Raw genomic sequence first — 17,574 nt, forward strand, 5'->3', positions numbered from 1 at the left:
TTTTTGTGGAACTGGGGATTGAACTCAACAACTTGCACTTGCCAGGGAAGCACTTACTCTACTGAGCCATCTCTCCATCTCCCCAGCCCAAAAGTTAGACATCTTTTCTTTTCTTTTTTTCTTTCTTTTTCTTTCTTTTTTTTGTGGTACCAGGGATTGAACTCAGCACCTTGTGCTTGCCAGACAAGCTCTTACTCTACGATTTGTCTCCCCAGCCCTTGTTCTGATTTCTTATTTCTCTCTTTCCTTACAATTTGTCTTGATTTTTAAAGTTTTCAGTGTGCATGAACATTGTCTCTAGTCTGGTTTGCTTCAATATTCTTTTGCTTTCTCTTTCATTCATTCTCCTGTCCTCTTCTCCAGCTTTCCAAAGCGTGGGTAATCATGCTTTGTTCTTCAGTCTTGCTTCTATTGTATTCTCCTACATTTATTTATCTATTTTCCCAATTCTTATTAAACCAACCCCTCTTAGGGTAAAATTGCACAACTGAGGGGAAATTGGCTGCATCAAGTTCCTGGTTATGTTGGATTTTATTTATTATTGAAGCTTTATTTCTATGGTTCAGATACCAACTTAGTGGTTATCACAGTGATAATTTGACTTTTCCCTTTCCAGTCTTTATTCCTTTTATTTCTTTCTCTTGTTTAAGTGCTCTGGCTACTGAACAGGAGTTCTGACAGCAGCCATCCTTGTTTTATTCCTGATTTTAAAGCCCTTCAATTTTTGTCCATCTAGTATGATTTGTCATAGATTGCCTTTGATCAATCATACATGTTTATATCTGGTAACCTGAACAACTAATTTGAAGGTAACATCATGCAACACAGCAGTCACTGTTGAATTCCTATTTTTTTGTTTAGTGAAATCTTGAATTGTTTCTAATGCAGTTTTTTTTTTCCCCTTACTATTTTGTATTTTTTTTTTAAAGTTAACAAGTTTGTCAGTCGCTCGGCTGTACTTGATGGTGTTGTGATCAAAAATCTGCAGTTGAGGTTCCATTTGACCCAGCTATTCCCCTTCTTGCCATTTTCCAACACTGCTTTAGCCCAGGTGTGACACCCATCATAATCAGTTATCCCCCATTGTACGACAGTGCTGGGATTGTCTGCAGTCACAACCAGCACCAGAGTCCAGTTCTAAAGGTGTAAGAAACAAGACAAATAGATAATAACTTCTCATCCCTAGTGGAAAAATAGGGTCTTGGGAGAGATGTAAGGACCACAAGCCATCTCCGAGGCAGAGGTTTTTCCTAGTGAAGCCTCAATACTAGCTATAAAGTTACAAAGGATTAGCAGTGTACAAGAATCATTGCAGAAAACAAATTGGACTTGAAAAATTAGAAACGAAAAAGATACAAAAGTAAAACATGACCCCAGTTCAGCTCACAAGTTCAGGGAAAACGAAACAGAGGAAATCAGAGGCCACACAGCTGAATTTTCTAAAGCAGTAACAGCATAAAGAAAAAAGCTAAATGAATGAAGCTATGGAGAAAGCCAGATCAAAAGAAATCTCTCAGCTAAAAGAAGAGATGACACCATCAGGAAACCCTTCTCACTGTCAGTGCGAGTACAGACTCGCACAACCAGTGTGGAGACTTCTCAAAAATCTGCAGTTGAGGTTCCATTTGACCCAGCTATTCCCCTTCTTGCCATTTTCCAAAAAACAATTCAACAACATCATAACACAGCAATATATGCATCCCCATATTCATAGCAGCACAATTTGCAATAGCACAATCTTGGAAATAGCCCAAATACCCACCAACTGAAAGATGGATTAAGATTCAGGCTTTTATTTTTATGCAATGGAGTACCACTCAACCTTCCAGAAGGATAAACTGGAGGCTTTTATATTTACACAGATGTACTTTGAGACCACACTCAAGTGAAATGAACTGGACAACACATTGCTTCTCTGATGTGAGAAGCCAAAGGTGTATATAATGAACGAAATAAAAAAAAAATAGGTACTGTGAAATAAAAAAGATTCAAACGGGAAAGTGAACCGAGGAAGGGTGAGAGGGAAAGAAAGGAAAGGAAAGGAAAAGCAAAAAGGATGAAAGAAGGAAAAATGGAAACAGAGAGGCAATGAGTGGTTGAACAGTGTGTAGGGGAAGGAGAAAAAGAATCAAGACTTATCATGTAAGATCCAAATTCTTTAGGATAAACATGATCATTATGTATATCTAAAATGTGCCATTTAAATTAATTAATTAAAAATGAAAAGAACCATAGATTAAGGCCAAATGTAATGAAATATGCCTCTATCACCACTCATATAGGAGGGGATAAAGGTTTTAGAGACTGTACTAGGAAGGGGTTGGAGGGACAGGAGGGTCACAGACCAAATTTAGGTTCATTATGGCCTGCCTTCCTCCTCAGAATGAATCAAAATTACTGAGGGAAAAAGAGAAGACAAATAAAATGTCTTTATAAATTGCAAACACTAAGAAAACTCCACGGTGTTCACAGTGTTGTCACTAACTTGTTTACTGAAAGAGGATACTGTCTTAGATCTAATTTTGCAAAAATCAGTCCTATAGTATTTTAAAAATAACAATGGTAATACTGGTGAGAGTAGGATAATGTTTTGTAGTTACAGAGCACTTCTCTTCATATGTGGGATAACAATAGCCTGATTTCATTGCTTATTAAAATAGAATGATAGGCTTTTTATTTGCATAAGCTGCAGATTAATGGTGTTTACTGCCAGAGGAACTTGTACTTATATTCATAATGCCAATGGCAGGACACATCTGAATGTTGGACCCGTCATATCCTCCTTTAAACCAGTTATGTGTTTATCTTTGGCAAAATTATAAAAACATATTAGCATATAACTCAGTTAAGCTTAATGCTGAAATAACTAATTGAAAATCTAGAAGGTTCATGTAAGAGTAAAGTGCCTACTTTGTTTATTTAATTAAAGCAAAACCATTTCTTTAGAGACCCATTTAAAGACAAAGCCGCTTGAAAAACTGAGTAGGAATGTTTTATGGCCTTATAGAAAATTAAAAGGCTGCTTTAAATATGTAAATAACAGTCACAAAATTATAATGCTTTTATAAGCCCTCACAAGAGATAAATTAGCATTTTCATTGCACTTTTTCTCTCCTTTCTTCCTCATTTTCTCATTACTATCCTGTCTTCTGTCCTGTTTCATCCTTTCATCCTTTTATCTGTCTGTCTGTGTCGAGTGTGATTCTTCCTCTCCCTCCCTCCTTCCTTCCTCCCACCTGCCTCCCTCTTTCACTCCTTCTCTCCTCTGTCTCTCTCTGTCTCTCTCTCTCTCTCTCTGTCTGTCTCTCTGTCTCTCTGTCTGTCTCTCTGTCTCGCTGTCTGTCTCTATGTCTCTCTCTCTGTCTCTGTCTGTCTCTGTCTCTCTCTCTGTCTCTCTCTCTCTCTCTCTCTCTCTCTCTCTCTCTCTCTCTCTCTCTCTCTACCTTTCACCTGATAGGATCCGTATTTTAGAGAAAGAACTGCACTATGTCCTGGTCACAGACAGGAAAGATGATTTTAGTATATTCCAGCCATAACAGACTGCGTTTCATTCTAAGTCTGCTTTTTCCCCTTGGACTAATCCAACTGCCCCTTCTGACATAATGAATGAGCTTAGGGACTTCTAAGAGATTCAGTATCATTTATATTTTATCATCAAAGAATTGAACCCTTGACAGATCGTATGCACAGAAATAAATACTTCCTGTAATGAAGTGTTGAAGGTCACCTCTGTCAGTAACTGATACAAACATAGTTTTTAAGGGTAACAAGATAGCTCCCCTGGTATTTATTTGCTCTTGCTTGGATTTGCAATGGTGCGCCAAGCCCAGTACTTCTTGAAAGTAGAATTTAAATGAAGAGCTCCTTGAACAACTTGTTCATTTAAAGTTCTATTCAATATACTCTTTAACTCTGTATGTGAAGAAAAAATGATTAAATGTATGTAATAAACACATCTGCGGTTGGATTTGTGGGCTATGTGATTAAAAATACATAAAAGTACACATTTTATGCAAAAGAATGTCACTAACTTAGCAGATTTCAAACTGAATTTCTAAAGTATCAGCTTTTAGTCTGGAAAAGATCACAGAATCACATAATTTTATTTTATTGTGACCACTCCACCTTTTGTTCTATAATGTATTTCTGTAATTCTATAACTTTTCTATATTTCTATATTTGCTTCTGCACTTATGAAGTTTAATTATTCAACGTATGTTCAGGCTCCTATAGTTCATAGGACTTATTTTCTGCCATAGTATATACAAAGCTTTTTACACCATCATAACACTATCATAAAGAAAAGCTCACTTTTGCACAATGAAAATAAAATTTTCTATATATTATCTCCTTTTGATTCATTGCCCATAAAACGATTGGAAGGACTTTTATGCATCAAAATTATAGTGCTTGGTACACTTACGCGCAACCATGTTTGGGTTGTAGTACGTAGGCTTAATGAAACAAAGGCAGGCAGGCAGGCAGGCAGGAAGGAAGGAAAGCAGGGAGAAAGGGAGACAGGAAAGGAAAAGAACACAGAAGCAGTAGCATTTAAGGGAAGGACACAAGAGTTTCCTGAAATTCCATCAACTAAATACAGCTGTTATTTTTTTTTGCTTTTTTATTTATTTATTTTTTATTACAGCTGTTATTAATCCACTGCTTAGTACTCTTCTGTTCACCTTCGAAGTCACAGGACGCCATCATGTGATTACTCCTGTGGGATCATTTTCTATGGGGCTCTGTGTTCTGCATGTTGCTTACAATCCTTTTCAAGTCTTTGATTTTACCACGACCTACACCTGAGATTCCCTGAGTTTCACCTTTTTATGTTTTTCTCCAAGGATCTATTCGTACACGTACTTGGTGCATCTCTCAGAATATTGTGGGTTTTTTTTTTCTTTCATTTTGTGTATGTGTCTTTGTTTTTAAACAATGGATCATATTGTGTACATTTTTCTCTGTATTGCTCTTCTAACTTACTGAAAAAATAAGAAATTATATCTTATCTTGTGAGAGTACCAACTTATTCTTTTTAAATTTACATTTTAGAGGCCAGGGAGACTGCTCAGTAGAATAAGCGCTTGCCTGGCAATCGCAAGGGTCTCAGTTCAATCCCCGGTTCCACCAGACAAAAAATACGTATTATTTCTTTCTTTTTGTATTTTTAGGGAAGGATCTACAGGATGTTCAGTGTCTCACTAGTATATAGGACTCGTAGTGATTCACCTATTTACAGCCTCCCAAGAGCTGGGATTACAGGCACAAGCCACCACCCTCAGTCTCAATTGCTATCGCAGTGCCCCCCCCCAGGGGGGTGCTTCTCAGCAGGCCTGGGGATTGAACACCCTGCCCCTGCACCTGTTTGCAGGTGCTTTAATCCGCTGAGCTATTTGGTCAGCTTACTACATCTTATTTTCAATGGATCTCTCTTTTTCTGTTCCTGTTAATGAGCATTCAGCTTGCCATTTTTTTCCCTCCTATAAAAGAAATATTGTAATACATGTTTTATGCATGGGTTCTTATGATTTTATTCAATTTAGTGGAATGGAAGTTTTAAGAATGAAAATGCTAAGATAATACTAAGCACCCTTTTAATATGAATATTAACAAATTTCCCTAATGATGCTGGGGATCTTTTTCTATAAATTGCTTATTCCAATCCTTTGTCTTTTCTTTCCTCAGTCAGTTTTATAACATCAAGTATTAAGTTCTTCTATTTATAAAAGGTTTTAGTATGCAACAGATTTTACTAAATCTTCTTATTGGTTTTACAGAATTTTTCTCCTGACAGTTATTCTGGCTGGATCCCCAGCTGAGGAGATGTAGGTCTGAACACATCTGTAAGAATAGAACTCAGGCTTAAGGACTAGAAAGCCTGATAGAGACTTCCTTGCTTCCCATAAAAATCATAACCATCAAAAAACAATGAACCCATTTTCGTGGTTCTCTCTGCTAAATGGCTTTTGCTCTCTTCCATGTGAAAAGTTCCCTGTTGTTAATTACGTTTCTTATCCATCCTTTGTTTCCCTTGGAGCACCAAGTAAATGAAACACAATCATAAGAAATTCTTCCTTTGAAACATGAATATCCAAAATAAGAACTGTGGATCTTACTTTATGTGGGAAAAACGATTTAAAATAAGTCTTTGAAACAGGATGTTTGGACTAAATGTTGCTTTTATTTTTTTCAAACACTATTCTTATAATTACTTTTGTTGTCCTTTAGAGATACTAAGATTTCAAAACTTGGCAATTCAGATAGCTAAGAAAGAATTTACAAATAAGTAAAGTAGAAATAAACTTCAAGAATGGTAAAATACTGACTTACTGATAAGTGCTTCCTCTTACTATTTGGTATAGAAAACAAGTTTTTAATTACATATTGTATTGTGATATTTTCTAACAAAAATGAAAAAGTCAAACATACACAAAAAGTGTGTTTAAATTATAAATAAATCAAAGTATGAAAACCATAGAGATTTATGGTGGTTTATGAAATTTATTTTCTTTTAATCATTACTTTCTTTTATCTAAATATCTGTCAATTGTATTTATTCATATTTAAAAGCAACTCTGACCTTGTAATACATTAATAGCACTTTCTTTCCAACTTTATAAAAACAAAACAGAAGAAAGCAGTTTTTGTTTTAAAAACAGCTGTGTTAATTCACTCTGTACATTCAACAGGAATTTAAATAATTTTGAAATGAACATTAAAAATGAGGATTTTTTTTAAACTTTAAAGGCCAAGATTTCTACTAGTATGTTTCCCTTTTTATAACAGCAAAGTAAAAATTATTGGAAAAAAATTAAAATTAAAAAGTCATGTCATAGAGAGTCAGATGGGTCCTTGGAGATTATCAGCTTGGTGACCTTGTGCTGTAGACGAGAAATTAGGACCCAAGGCCGTCATATTGTGCGGCCCAAATCTCATAACTAACAATTAGTGGAGCTGTAGGAGAGAAGAGACGAGAAATACTGTCTTATGTTAAGCAGAGTTCTAACAGCACTTGCTTGCAGCTGTTTTATTTACCCCTTATATCACTTACATTAACATTTACAATTTAACAAGCTCTCATTTCACAAGAAATAATAATTTTTTTCTTTTTTTTGGCGGAACCAGGGAGTGAAAGAAATAATAATTTAATTTCAAATAAGTAACATTATATCTACATGCTAAAGAGTTTAGCTTTTGCTTTTGGTATTCACCTTTACACTCCCTAGTGTGAATGCCAGACCTGCTGCTTATTAAGTGGGTAAATACAATCCAATTAGTTCATTCTTCAGGGCCTCAATTTTCTTTTTAGTATGAGTAGTATAATAATGTTACTTTACTTTGTAGGTTTGATATAAAGAATAAATGGACTAATATGTATAAAATACTCACAAGAATGCATGGGTCATAATAACTATGATGTGAGGATTTAGTATCCTTACAGTGAACTAGCACAATGTCCTAGGCTCATAGAGTCATTGTAACAGGTGCTTAGAGGAGACGGGGGAGCTGATTAAGGTATGGACAAGTGCACATAAATACATATATTAAAATGTGGTAAAAGCTGTAATTGAGGTATCCCTGGGGTGTGTGGGTTGTGTGGAGGAAACATCAAGCATTAAGAGAGGAAAGTTTCACAGGGTTCATTACACACGCTCTGTCGGGGCTGGATGCAGGTCCATTTTATGTCCACACTGGGTACACAGGGCCTGGACCACTTTTTGACCCCTAACTATACATAAATACTTGATGACTGAGTAAATTTGGAAATAAATAATTTTATAAATTTTTTAATTAAAATTTTATGCACAGATTTTCACTTTAAAAATTGTAAACCTAGGAAAGCTAGATGGAGAGGAGCTAAATTGGAGGCACTGAAATATTTAGGAAACCATTTCGGAAACTCAGGAATGAGTGAACGCAACCTGAAGTAATAAAGTGTAGCCATGTGAAGAAGAATTCAAGAACCAACAATTGGGTGATGTCCCAGACCCTGGAGCTTGGTTCTTTGTGAAATAAAGTAAAGGGCGAATCAACAAAAAGTCCAAGATTTCTAAATTGAACATTTAATGCATGAAGTATCCATTTAGTATGATAGGAAATAAAAGTAGAAAATGGTGGTTTGAAGTCAGAGCATTTTGATAATAGTATCACACATTTAGACCTTAGATGATGGTACTAGGTGAAGGTATTGCATTAGGAACCCTAATTACTTATATAAATATGTAGTATTTCAAAGGTTGCCTGTGATGCATGACAAAATGAGGAGACAGAGTGTAGAAGAAAAAGATCAGGGTAGCATAAACGTCTAAATAAGGCAACATCTTGTAAGAGGTAAATAGAAGTACTGAGAGAAGAGAGTGAGATTGTTGATGATGTTTACACATGAGTGTTTGACAGTGACAGCTTCATTAAAGCACATAATGCAATTTAAGAAAAATAGCACAATTAAGGAGAGTTAGGTCGGGGAGATAGCTCAGTGGAATAAGTGCTTGCCTGGCAAGCACAGGGTCCTGAGTTTGATCCCTGGTACCATTAAAAAAAATAATTAAGCAGAGTTGAGGTGACTGACTATTGTTAAGGGCTGACATACAAATGATTAGATATAAAGGGAAACATAAAAGGAAATCTTTGATTGCTTGAGAATGATGGAAACATTCGTAAGAGTCCAATGCCTACTACTTAGGCCTTAAGCAAGAACATGACAGCTTTTTATGAAGTGTTGAAAGATACATATTCATATCTTTATATGAATATGGGGCTAGAAAAGGAAAAATATATACATATATGGAAAAAGGACATCAGCATATAATCGAAACAATTGGCCTTGTCTGGCAAGTGCTAAGGATACAAATAAACATTCAAATGTTAACGCATATACAAAGAGGGTGAAGAAGTTGAGAGATTTTGTAGCATAGTATCTATTCTCTGTATAAATTGAGGGACTCAATGCTTAGAGAAAGAAGGGCAGACAAGCATAGGACTACAGCAGAAGGTGAACAATTAGGACGACTTTTTCAATAAACAGGTCAAACTGATTGTGGACGACCTGCACTGCAGCAACACAGAGCACCTGGGTGGGACTTGGTGGTCATGGGACACATTGAGTTTCTTTGCTTTCCTGTAGCTGTGTGCAGCACAGGTGAAATTGGCTTGTTATAGAGGGAGAGTAGATCAGTGCTTTCTTAGGATTTTTAGGTTAGAAGGAAGGACAAAAATATGAAGAAATATGAGACAGTGGCAAAACATGAATTTACTGTATGGTTTTCATTTGAAAAAGAAGAAAATAAAATCAGAAATGTTTTGAAATAGTTTGTGGTGATGAGGTAGAGAGATTCATTGGCCACTTTCCTAAGGAATGCACTTTCTACTTTTTGTCTTCATATTAAAATTTGAAATTAAGGCATCTATGGTAGAGTGCCAATGCTTCGAAAGATCGGAGAAGTAAAGAAACGTTACTAGGATTCAGCATGCCAGAAGACTGAGAGACTGGGTATGAATATAAAATGCATGTGGTAGGATTTGAAGAAGTTAGATTCCTATTGTAAAAGGCTAATGATTAGAAAATAGTTCCAGAGGAACTGTTTATCAGAAGCAGTGGTCAGATTTAAAATGAGGGGAAAAAAAAGAAAGAAAAGAAAAACACTTCAAATGGTCATGTAACTTGATTTCACTAATGTACCTGTTTTATAAGATTAGAAAATTATCAACATAGTATACTAGATTTACTGTGAATATTTTAGGGTTCTATCTGTGCCAGAATTTGTTAGCATTTACTTCTTTATGTACTTTTTTCTTCTGTATGTAGGGAAGGATCTACAGGGTCTACAAGGCCTCACTACGAAGATTGGACTCTTAGTTGTTCTGTTTTCAGCCTCCCAAGAGCTGGGATTACAGGTGCATACCACCGTGCCCAGTCACAATGGCCGGCTCAGTGCATCCCAGGAGCTGGTCTGGCGTGGTACGCCGGGGATTGAACCCTTTTTTGTATGTTCTAATATTGTTCTATTTTCGCGCATAACATATTTTATACATTTCTGTATGAGAAAGGGAGAGAGAGAGATAAAGACAGAGATTGAGAATGAGAGAGAGGTAGTAGCTATATCAGAGTTCCAATTTTATTCCATTACGACAGAAGGTCCCAAGGAATCAACATTACTTTATGTATAAACACATATGTAAAATTTGAGTGCACAGATTCTTAAAAAGTAGAGTGCTTATTTAAGTGTGATCTATGGCATTCAGCATGAACTTCATGCTCATTTGATACTATTTATGTATTATGGGATTCATACCTGCTATTAAAAAAAATCAGCGGAGTCTCTAACGAGAGGTAAATCTCAAGGAAGTGTTAAAAGAACAAGGTTTCATTTTAACGTGGGCATGATTTTCAAAATAGTTCAGCAACAGAGTGCTGCTGTCTATGAGCTGGTAATTTTTCTGTGTTACATTTTTCAGGCTGCTTCTATGTGAATACTTGACCAGTATCTTCTACCTGCAAATGTGCAATCTCCTGAAATAATATTTGTTCAAATAACATCAAACTATTTCAGACAAAAATACTCTAGACTTCCTCACAAGAAATAGTGTTATTGCAAGCTTGAACTATTGAAAGGTAATATTGCTTCCAAGGGGGGTATACCATCTTAATAAGACATATTTTCCAGACAAGGAAAAATGTACTTTTCAACCCTACATGCGTTATAAACCACCACTTCTAAAACCTTAGCTCTAAAGTGTTGACGATTTTACTGGAGGCAGGCATTTTACTGCATTTAAAATGTCTCTAAGGATGCTAAGGAATCTTAGATGGACCTCAAGACCTAGTGGATAAAATGAAAACTAAAGTTTTTGTTCTGTAGAAATTTCTCAAGGCTTTTTTCCTGGGTATTGAAATGTAACTTTCATTTTGCTTGTCAAACTTCATTCTGTAACACTGGCAGAAAATTTAAGAAGAGCAACAGTTATTGAATACAACAAACAACAACAAAAAATTAAATCTCTCTCCCACTTACTTGCTCTTTTGGTGAAGGAGATGGCGGTGGGAAATGCCATTGATCTAACTAAAAATACATGCTGATAATTTGGTGGAAGTGAGAGTGTGTGTTATTTTTGGCTTCTATTACTTTGTAACTTACTTTTCTAGTTACCTATAGAAAAATACTTACCCATCTGAATCCATTTATATTTTTTTCTTTCCATTATTTTATTTTTTCTTGTTCAAGAACTCAAGCTTTTCGTTTAAACCAAGTACGTAAACCAATTCACAGAGCTATGGCCTACCTCTGCTCTTTTACTAAGGATATTCCATGCTGGTCTTGTTTTGTATTTTAAATGCTATCATGATTTATTTTTTTAAAGATCTATTTTCAGAGCATCCACCACTATGTGTCAGCCACAGTTGTAAGACCTAGAAATGTAGACCCAGTCAGGCCTTTAACAATCTTTCCCGCTTTGGACCCCTCCTTTCAGTAGTGGCCAGGCACAGGCAAAGAGATTTTGTGAGAGACACACAGGTGATCAGGTGATAAATGCTATGAAAAAAGCGCAACAAAGACAGCAGTTGTCAGATGCGCCTGTGGGGTCTTACTCAAAGTCAAAGGTAATCCAAGTTTGTCATTCATAACAAACTGATTATCCACAAATTTCATCTATTTTTATTTAGTTTGAATCAAAATAGACATGAAAGGAGCAGTTAATGCATACATTGTTTTCTTTTCTTCTTTTTAATTTCTTACAACTTATTTTTAAATATATTACATATTTATATATGGTAATGTAAAGAACTAATTTGAAGATAGCATTATACAATACAACAACTATTGTTGAATTCCTATTATTTTTTGTTTAGTAAAATTCTGTCTTGTTTCTAGTGTTTCTGTCTTTTTTCCTTTTCTTTTTTTACCATTTTATGTGTTTTTAAAAAGAATTGATATAGAATAAATAGCAACAAAAATTAATTTAATAATAGACTACTAAGGAGGAAACTGTAATTAATGTTGAATTTGTTTTCTATTTTGTGCCACATTTTTCAGGATGATAATTTCCTGAACAAAATTTTCCTGACACATCTTTAGTGGCCAAAAGACATGAAGAAAAAATACTTCACACTTTTAAATTTGTAGACATGCACTTTCCAATAGCCATGACCACTTCTAAAGAATACTAAGTACACGAAATACCTTTGTCTAGTGTATTTGCTCTTTATACATCGTTTGTTCCTTCATCACTTGCGAGCTATGAAGGAAACAATAGCCAGTCTATTTAGGGTGCACTACGATGTTTGGTTTCAGGCATCCAAGGGGTCTTCAAACATATTTCCCATGGATAAGTAGCAATTGCTACATTAACATCTATCCCTTGATGGATTTTATAAGCATGTAGTAGGATTTAGTAGAATTGGTTTAATTCTACTAAGGTGAGATTTTCAATAAACATGGGTATATTTTGGATGGAACTGGTCCAGAGAGAGGAAGGCAGGAAGATGGTGCTGGAAGGTACTATGGTTTGTACGCACAACAGACAGTCTATGCACAGTGGCAACTTCCTCCCCACTCAGCTGCAGGCACAGCAGGACGCTGTCCATATCATGTGTCACTCGGAGACCTACCGCAACACTGAGAACAATGTGGGCCTCCTCACACTGACCAAGGACTGTGAAGTGCTGACCACCCTCACCCCTGACACTGGATGCATCCTCTCCATGCTCCACACAGTTCAACCCAAGGGCAAGATCACCTTCTGCTCTATTATCTGCATGGACTACCTGGCTCTGAAGCACAGGCAGGGCTAGAATCACAAGATGTGCATCTTTGCCTTTGTGGGGATCCCTGTGGAGGACAATGAGAAAGATTTGGTTAAACTGGCTAAACGCCTGAAGAAAGAGAATGTGATGTTGACTTTATCAATTTTGGGGAAGAGGAGGTGAACACAGAGAAACTAACAGCCTTTGCAAACACACTGACTGGCAAAGATGGCACCAGTTCTCATCTGGTGACAGTGCCTCCTGGGCCCAGCCTGGCTGATGCGCTAATCAGTTCTCCTATTCTTGCTGGCGGGGCTTGGTGCCAGTGACTTTGAATCTGGAGTAGATCCCAGTGCTGATCCTGAACTGGCCCTGGCCCTTTGTTTTTCTATGGAAGAGCTGCAGCAGAGGCAGGAGGAAGAGGCCCTGAAGGCAGCTGGGATCGCTACTGGGACCAGAGACTCAGATGATGCCCCGCTGAAGATGACCATCAGCTAGCAGTTCAGCTGTCCTGGGCTTCCTCACCTAAGCAGTATGACAGAGGAAGAACAGATTGCTTATGCCATGCAGATGTCCCTGCAGGGAGCAGAGTTTGGTCAGGCAGAGTCAGCCGACATGGATGCCAGTTCAACCACAGACGACTCTGAGCCAGCCAAGGAGGAGGATGATTATGACGTGATGCAAGACCCAGAGTTCCTTCAGAGTATCCTAGAGAACCTTCCAGGTGTGGATCCTAACAATGAAGTCATACAAAATGCCATGGAATCCTTGGCCTCCCAGGCCACCAAGGATGGCAAGAAGGTCAAGAGAGAGGAGGAGAAGAAATGAGACTGGAAGGAAAGGGTAGCTGTGCCTGCCCAGGGGACTTTGGGGGGCGATGGGGCAGGATGTAGGGTCAGGTGTGTCCTCTGTAACCCTTACAGCCTAAATAAAGCTTAGCATTTGTTCCTTAAAAAATGGATATATTTTGGAAGTATATTTCTGTGAGAAATACACACACACATACACACACACACACACACGCACAACAGACTCCTTTAAAAATCATGGAAATGTAGTCATATACATTGTTAGGAGACAACAAAATATACCCTTTTTAAATATATGTGTTTTGATCACTGAGGAAAATAAATAATCCTTTAAATCTGTTTGTACCAAAAATGTCTTTATTTGGTAAATCCAACAAACAGATTTCTGATGATAAAATTTCAAACACCTGGGTTAAGAAATATCTTTGGATAAAAGTCCTACTTGAAGTCTCTCAAAGCAAACCATGTAGAAAAAGGCTTTAATATCTAACACTTTGGACCTTTGCTTTTGAGTTTTTTCGAAGAGGAGGAGATTTGTCGGATCTCCACATGATACTAGTATCCATGGTAGAGGGGGAAAAATGAAATAAAAGTAAAAGCCAGAAATTCTGTAAATGTTTTTACTGTCTTGTTTCATTAGTCAAAATAATGTGCAAATGAACTTGCTAAGCATTTGTAACAATGTGTATGAGACATATGACTTATTCCTGAAAGAGTCTTTGATGCTTACACGGATTGAGATTCTTTGCAGTGTTTCTGTGAACTCTCAGGGCTCAACAGCCCATGCATGCCCCTTGGGGGATAATATCTAAGGTGTGAGATGAATTCATAAGAAAGTTAACATCATTTCTACATTAACACTGACTTAAAGTCTACCTTATTACTCTTACCATATACATTAAATCATTATAGTAGTATGACTTTTTATTCTTAATATAATCCAGCTGCAATTTTAAAGAATTTTCTCATTTTTATATGTATATTATATCATGAGCTAGTGTATGCTCCAGGCTTTTGCTGCCAGTATAATTAAGCATTGGATACTAAATGTCTCTGCTCCCTGTTCTCATAGTCCAAGGCAGAAAACAAAACTATTCACTAGGGGCCACTTTCAAAGTTACTTATAGCCCAGATGCAATTAAAGATGGGCACTGAGCTTCAATAGGTGACCCTGGAGAACTTTCAAACATTCATTTTTATCCCCACTGCATGTGACTTACTATAAATGCTATGCAAAGTTTCACAAAATTTCAAGTTTTCTAGGATATTGAGTCAGAAATTCTTTTAAAACTCTGAGGAAAAACCAGTCTACATTATAAGTTCCTACAAAAAAATTGATTGAAATGTGCATCTATTGGTAATTATTTGCTGACCCAAACAGGCACTTTTCTGAACTGATTTTTAATACACTGATGGTCAATTATTCAAAGTAGAAGTTATGCATTCTTATGGCAAATTAAATTGTTGTTGGATACTTGCCCTTATAATTCACTAATCTGGCTTTATGATGACAAGAAATATGACATTTTTATCCTATAGAAATGACAAAGGAAGTTTACTTGCACTAAAATTCTTGGTTTTCCATTCATGTTGTGTGACCTTCGGCAAGTGATTTAACTTGTCTGAAGTGAGTTCTTCTATCTGTAAAAAAGAGAATAATGATAATGACTTTGCAGAGCTACTGTAAGGTTGGAATATTTGTAATATACCTGGATAATGGTTATCAAAGACAAGCCCACATAAACAGTTCTTAATTAAAATATATTGGGAACATCGCAAGAATCTAAGATTTTGTCAAAATGATTGTATATCCTTCTATTTAGAAAACTGTGGAAATCCTACAATTTTCCATCTTTACTAATAAGAAAACTGGAATCTCAATAAGGGTAACGATTTATCTAAGTAATTCAGCCAGTTGATCACAAAGTGGGTTTAAAACCTAAGCACGCTGACCCTGATCTTGTGTTTCTTTTGGTGCACCCATGCAGACAAAACTAGAATTTTTATAGGCAGTTTCAAATGGTTTTAAACATATTTCCAGATATATAGTATAAAAACAGCAGAAGTTGGGTGCATTTTGACAATAAGACCAGTATTGGCACAAGATACCAGTTGTGTTTGATATTAAGAAAAATGACAGCCTATTTATTTTTTAGCAAATATATATGTTGGATGTTCCATGTTGGATACTACTTAAAAATTATTAATTTATATATTAAAGTGTAACTGGGCACTCTGTATTTTAATTTCCTAGATCTGGAAACCTTAGCATACCTTGTCAGATAACGTAATCAATTGATTAGTATACTTTGGTCAGAAATTACCATGAGTATAAGAGGGACAAAACACAATCCAAAGTCATGACTTTTTGTGAATACGGTGTGAAAATTATCATATTTGTAAAAGACAGATACTAACATCATTGTAATCTTGTGTTTGACTTAGATTCATTATAATGTCAATAATTACAGTGGGCAATGTTGTACATTCTCCATAAGCCACTTACTTTATAAGTCATGGACAAAGTCTCTTTTACTGCCCTCACAGTCTATTTTTCATAGTATTGTTTTATATGAGGAGCAGAAGGCATCTTGGACTTGAGTACACCACTGTGCTTTATTTCCTGCTTGTACACTGTCTAGTTGGTTGAGCTGCAGTCTTGCGCCATAGGACCATGTAGAAGGAACAGTTTCATGCACTACCTTTTGAACCTATGTCAGAAGCAGGGGAGATCACAGTAGAAATATGCCATGGTGTGGTCCAAATTAGACACACATCTGAACTTGAAGGCAGTGGCACAAGAGAATACTATTTTCCCTGGGATGGAGTGTCAAGTATTTTGAACAGTCACACATTCTATCATAAGAAGAATTTGAGCCAAAGGAATGTTAAGAAATTTCTCCACCTTCATACAGTAAGATTTTTGACTTGGGTATTCTGAGTCCACAGCCTGTGCCTTTAGCCCCTTCTGTCATCTTTGTGTGTGTGGAAGAGAGCCTGAACATTCACTTTACACCTATTAGAATAAGTGCTTAGCATGGTGGCAGTGATAACAGACAGGAATCTGTGTCATCAAGGCCACTTCTCGCTGTCCTGCTATGATGTTAGCTTCCGAAGCATTGGGTCACATTGTGGCTGTTGCTTTCTGCACCATACACAATTCTGTGATTGCAGCAGAATCTCTTTTTTTGTGTCACATAGAGTTTTTAAAAAAATGTATAAGTAGTGCCTTTTGCTCTAAATAAGGTCCAGTAACAAAGCCCACACTCCAGTAGCCAATGAAATGACTTTTGGGTGCAAGATGTTTGCACACTGTTTCTTGATTTCCTGTCTCATGATTCCAGTGATTGTCACTGAGTGGTTACACTTCCTTTACCAAGATGAATAATACATCACACTTAAACTGATGTCTCGCCAGAGACAGAATGCACGTACAAAGCCTTGGAGAGCCAGAGCTGTTGCAAATGAATGGATGTTAAAGTGAAATATTAGGCCACATAATGGAACATGGCTTGTTGCATAAGAATGGTAAAATGATGTTATTGGCAAGTTGGAGAACACAATAAGGAGAAAATGATTATAACTGCTAGCAAAAAATGATGTCGTATGAAAAATTCATTTATTACCTAAAAGGACTAGTTCATAATTGCAATCATTTTCCCCTTGTGACAAGAAAACATCAATTTTTTCTTTAATGCTCAGGTGAATTTTTTCTTCTTTTTAAATATCCTTTCAAATTTAGATATATATGTTTTTCTCTAATTGATGAGAGAAATAAATTTTACTGCAATCAGCATCAGTGAAACAAAAATGTGCATATAGTGTGTCTGAGAGGAATTTCTGGGAACCCTGGCTTGGTCTATAATTTTACAAGTACATTTTATGGCACATAATTTCTCCATAAACAGTCACTTTCCTTTCAAGCATTTAAGAGACCCAGAGCAAAGCACTAGCAATGCAGATTTAGGCAAAAAAAAAATCCCTGTAGGTTCACATTTTGAAACTTCTCATTTTGTAAGTGTA

At 36.4% G+C, this 17,574-nt stretch overlaps 1 pseudogene; it reads left to right on the forward strand.

The window, feature by feature from the left end:
* The first annotated feature begins 12,481 nt into the window (after positions 1 to 12,481).
* Positions 12,482 to 13,570, forward strand: LOC101569144 (annotated as a pseudogene).
* The last annotated feature ends 4,004 nt before the right edge of the window (positions 13,571 to 17,574 follow it).

This window comes from Octodon degus, unplaced genomic scaffold (genome assembly GCF_000260255.1).
Source record: "Octodon degus isolate 3935 unplaced genomic scaffold, OctDeg1.0 scaffold00014, whole genome shotgun sequence".
NCBI lineage: Eukaryota > Metazoa > Chordata > Mammalia > Rodentia > Octodontidae > Octodon > Octodon degus.